The sequence below is a fragment of the Adiantum capillus-veneris genome, chromosome 7 (genome assembly GCF_014529385.1).
Source record: "Adiantum capillus-veneris isolate H3 chromosome 7, ASM1452938v2, whole genome shotgun sequence".
Taxonomy (NCBI): Eukaryota; Viridiplantae; Streptophyta; class Polypodiopsida; order Polypodiales; family Pteridaceae; genus Adiantum; species Adiantum capillus-veneris.
This window is the reverse complement of record NC_140937.1, coordinates 99,476,312-99,481,321: the sequence shown is the minus strand read 5'-3', so window position 1 is coordinate 99,481,321 and position 5,010 is coordinate 99,476,312. Positions and strand designations below refer to the sequence as shown.

Here is a 5,010-nt window from a genome sequence, read left to right as displayed (position 1 = left end):
AAATAATGGTCCCTTAAGTTGTCACAATATCTCTCATGGTCAACACAAACTCTCAAGAATTGAACATCTCGTTTTCCACCTTTGCTTTTGACCCTGGCATAAGTAGATCCATCATCCAGTATTTTTGTCTCCATTCGCACTGCGGTGATGTATGGTTGTCCAAGGATTAGAGGATAGCTTGACATCTCTTGAACAAATAAATTTTTCTCACATTTCACATCCCCTATGGTTACATTAAAATTTGGACAAGCACCATAGCGATCGCCAGATGAGTTGTTTGCAACCGTAATCATCCGTGGTCAATATCAATTGGTAACTTTGCCTTCACATAGAGACTCTTTGGCACTAGGTTAATCTTCGAACCATGGTCTATGAAGGCCACATAATTCTCCTCAAGATCTCCCACTTTAACCAAGGTTTATGTTATAGCCCTTGCCCAATGGTTCCTAGAGTAGTGACTCTTATGAGTGGTTTCCTCTTCGTCTTCATCTTCAAATTTAACATTCCTATTTCTTTCACTCGAAAACTGGTAGCCGCTTACAATATTCTCATCTTCATCCCTTTGTTGTACTTGTATCACATGTGTCTTTGAAGCACTCTCTTCAGCCTCTGACTAGATAGACTCCGTGAAAGCTTGCCATTTTATTGTTATGATATCAATTATTTTCTCATGGAACTCTCTCTTTGCAATGCCAAGGACTTCTCCCAATGTAAACTCCACCTTTCTATTTAAAATCATTTCCTCTAAAACTTTCTTTAAATTTGTGTCAACTTCAATCTTTGATTGTAGCTTGTATGATGGGCTTTTTCCTTTGCTCTTTTCTTTATCTTGCTTTTCCTTTATTGCATCATCTCTCATTCATACTTCTTGTGATGGAGGTTCCCTTGCCATGGGCTCTTGAGAGGGACCTAGATCCTTTCTTGCTCCACCTCTAGCAGCCCTCTTTGAGAGGCCTTGTTGCATTTCTTTTCGAGAGCGAATGCTATGTTTATATTCCTGCACCATTGCATGCATACGCACTTTTGTCACCAATATGTTGCATTTGTTTGCATCATCATTATCACTGCAAATATTGTTATTGTTTGAATTGCCGCGCTTAATCCTGGTCGAGGAGGGTTGGTCGTTTTTGCAGTGCCCGTGAAACTCGAATTTTGCAGAAGGATTCCAAACAAACAAAGTTGTCGCGACGTGGATCAACATGAAATTCCAAAATGCTTTTTGTAGCTTACATTTTGATCAAATTTCAAGTGATCATTCTATTTACAAAATTATATGGTTGAGATTTTGGAGTAGGCATGATTAAAAGAAAAAAGATAAAATTGAAGAGATGCCTTTGGGGGCTCGTGTCTGCTCCTGAGAGAGGAGAGAGTTGGGGTTACATTTGTGCCCGGTCCGGCTGCTAGTGAAGTAACCTGTGAGCATTTCCATTTGAGAGCATGCAATGTGTTTGTGTGTGTGTTCTTCATTGAGCCGAGAGAGAGACCTTGGTTCCCTGTTTCAAATCAAGAAAGAGAGTGAGTATTGCCTTGTTGCAAATGAAGCCAGGGAGATTCAAGGGCTCGGCCCTGCTGAGAAGAGAGAGAGAGAGAGAGAGAGAGAGAGAGAGAGAGAGTGAGTGAGTTTCTCCCTGTAGGCTTTCCTTGCTGTATATCGAGGGAGAAAGAGAGAGAATCGAACGAGGGGTTGCCATGATTCGAGGAGAGAGAGAGCAAGTCATCTGTGTGACAGGCCATAGCCAAGAGAGAGTATGGAGAGAGAAGTCTCTGTAGCACGCCGCGAGCGAGGAGAGAGAGTCCTTGTGGGCTGCACGCCGTCACCGAGGAGAGAGACAGAGAGTAATTCTCTGTCGACCCTGCTGAGAATCCAGGAGTGAGAGAAAGCAGGGCTCGGGAAACATTTTTTGTGGACCCTGCTTTGGAGCCTTTTCACACGCATATGAACAGGCTAACTCTAATGTAAGAGGGATAATCACACTAAAAATCTCATATTATAACTAAAAGTTCTATAATTTGAACTGGCCTGAGAATCTTCTCGCCCAAACTTGAGGCGGCCATTTTTCATTTTGAACGGGCTTTGGATAAATCGAACCTGTTTTTTCCCGAGCCCTGAGAGAGAGAGCATTGTTGTGTGTGGAGAAACGAGGAGGGAGAAAGACAGAGAGTGAGCCCTGAGAGAGAGAGCGAGAGAGAGAGAGAGAGAGAGAGAGAGAGAGAGAGAGAGAGAGAGAGAGAGAGAGAGAAACTCATGTGTCCCTTTTGCCTTAAAATCGAGTCAATCTATTAACGTCATTAACCCCGTCCAAGGGAGGATTCCCTACAAAAAATAGAAAGAGAGAGATAGAATCTCTGTGCGGGCATGAAAGAGAGAAAAAGAGAGATTAGAAGAGAGAAGGAGGGCTTTTCCCTGAACACAAACGAGAGAGAGAGAGAGAGAGAGAGAGAGAGAGAGAGAGAGAGAGAGAGAGAGAGAGAGAGAGAGAGAGAGAGAGGAGTTCTCTCGGTGCGGAATCGAGGAGAAAGAGTTGAGAAGTTGAGAGAGTGCATTAAGTGAGAGTGAGAGAGATAGCTACGTTGCATTCAAATTGAAGGGGAGAGAGTGGCTCACCGTCAAACGATGAGAGGTGCTCTCCCACTAGTTTTTGAGTTCACTCGCAAATTTCAAGATTATTACAAAAGCGGCCATCAAAGCCTAGACTACTGTCAAACTGCACAAGCAATGGCGCTACGACGACTTTAAAGCGAAGATTCGTTGTCTCTAGTTACTTGCACATTTCATGCACTTCCGCTTTCATATAGCACTCTTGGCAAACTTTCGTTCAAATTTGTAATCAATCAAAATATTGTAGCTTTGTAAAATTCAACCCTCAAGGGTTGTGATAATCCCTATGAGCCTTGCCATCGGGTTTTGACTTTCGACGCAGCGGTTTCACAGCTAAGTTTTCTCTCTCTTGCTCCATTTTGATATAAAAACAAAGCAAATATTTGTAAAAATGACCTACGCTCATATAGCGTAGTACAAATGCAAATTTGTGCCTATTCCCATTGTGCCGATTTGTAAGCATTCTCTACATTATTTTGTTATCAATCATCAACATATTTGTGCTTGTGCCACATTTGTTATTTGCAAGTGTTTGTCTATATTCCAGCCACTCCAGTGCTACTTGGCAACAGACATCTAGCACACTATATTTTCTCTAAGTTTCCTCCATCTTTCTCATTGGGATTTGGGGGGTTCATATTACACTTATCATGCTATCTTTGTTGGGTATCTGGGGGGGTCTTTGGATCTTTGTCCTCTTTGCCTTGCTTGTCTAGATATTTACCAGACTGTGGCATACCCGATGGGACCTTGACTTAGTTGAGGTTCTACTACATGAACCTACTTGGAAGGGGACGCATGCACATTGACAAAGAGAGGCGAAAACATCTTAGGGAGAGTGAGCGAGCTAAGAGATATCATAGAAGGGAAAAGGAAAAAGCATTACAAGGACATTCTAGCCCTGCAAGTCCTTCACAACAATAGATTCCAAAAGTATCAACTCCACCAGGAAAAGTCTGTTAGGTATCTCACTTTCTGTCCATATTCCCATCATGGCTCAACCATTTGCAATCCAATCACCCCTAGTGTTACCAGCTAATCTCGCTCGCCCTGATGCACCACTCATCCAACTCCCGAAGATTTCATGGGTCTCCCTTGGAGGATCCTGTAGCTCATGTAAACAATTTTGAAATTGCTTGTTTGACGTCGCATATTGTCGAAGAGGGACATGTACTGACTTATTTTAGCACCATACCTAAAGGGGGAGCTTCAAATTCGTTTTCCAAGATATAAGAAAATTGTATTCCTAGTTTTGTCGATTTTGAGCAAAAATTACTCTTAGCCGCTTTTTGGCAAACCTCCAAATTTTTTCTCATTTTCTAAGCAGTTACGCTCCTCTAAGCAAAATTATCCTCGTGAAAGCATTGAGTAAGCCGCTACCAGCTTCATGAATTTTATCGATCATTATAGTCCACTTTTAATATTGATCCGCTTTCCATCATGGAATCATTTCTTAGGGGGTTGCATCCTAGTATTCAAACTTTAGTGAGGGCTCAGGCCACAAGACTTAAATATTTGCCGTTAATGTGGAGGGTTCCTACAAGTGCGCTTATGAAACACAACTAGTTGCGACACCATGTCATCGTATTACCCATGGCTAGCACCACACTCTTTACCCAAGTCCACTCCTAGTTTATCTTTACCAGTCCCATCTTATGTACCCCAATTACAATCGGCACCACCTCTGCAAGTACCACCTGTCACCCCACTCCAACTTCAAGCTACACCATCACCTCTTTTGCTCCCTGCACCCACACCTGTTATTGACACTTCCTATTCATCCACCTCTGCACATGTCCCAGTACCATTTTCTCACACTCCCCAACCTTTTGTGACTTATCGTCAATCTACTTCTACCACTGCACCTTCCATGCATCACAAGGGTGAGGATGGTTATGAGAGCACTGCATCTAGTATTGGGGACTTGAAAGATATGATGACTAATTACATGAACCAGTTAAATTAAAACATGAAAGTTTTGACTCTAGATGTGACCTTTTTGAAGCGCCAACAAAATTTGTTGTCTGCTCGCCGCCCTATGCCTAGTCCCACTAAGATTGTGTGTCGTGCCTGTGGCATACCCGACCATCTTTCCAAAAATTTCCCCACATTCATTTGCACTTATGAGAGATGCTATATTAAGGGGAATACTAAAGAAAATTGTTATATTAAATGCGCCACATTTTGAATAGCAATTCTACAATAACATCGTGAGGCCCCATAAACCATCACAGTTGGAATGAGAGACCTCCAGGCCCTAGTTGGACACTTTTAGAGAGAGGGTCTCCTAGTTCTCTAGCCATGGATTATTTTAGTTTGGCGACCACAAAAACCAATAATCCATGAGTTAATATAATTGATTATATTCATTGCCTGTGCATGCCATTACACAAAAGGGGAACGAGAAAGTT

The 5,010-nt window shown here is 42.3% G+C and overlaps 1 pseudogene; it reads left to right on the top strand.

Moving 5' to 3' along the window:
- Nucleotides 1-4,039: 4,039 nt before the first annotated feature.
- On the top strand, nucleotides 4,040-4,791 carry LOC147454314 (uncharacterized; annotated as a pseudogene).
- Nucleotides 4,792-5,010: the final 219 nt, after the last annotated feature.